Raw genomic sequence first — 232 nt, 5'->3', positions numbered from 1 at the left:
CAACCAGGCCGCCATCAAGCAGTTGAAGTCGGAGGACAGCATGGCGAGCGCCAAGCACATCGACATCCGGATCAAGTTCATATGCGACTACACACGGAAGGGCATCGTGGAACCCACGTACGTCGAGTCGCGCCTGATGACAGCCGATCTCCTGACCAAGTCCTTCCCGGCGCCCATGATGGCGGAGCTGCGCCAGATCGTCAAGCTGACGTAGGCGATGGCCGAGGAGGAG

This window comes from Plasmopara halstedii (assembly GCF_900000015.1).
Source record: "Plasmopara halstedii genome assembly, contig: Scaffold_262, whole genome shotgun sequence".
In the NCBI taxonomy this organism is placed as follows: domain Eukaryota; phylum Oomycota; class Peronosporomycetes; order Peronosporales; family Peronosporaceae; genus Plasmopara; species Plasmopara halstedii.
The sequence above is the reverse complement of the archived record's forward strand: the minus strand, read 5'-3'. Positions refer to the sequence as shown.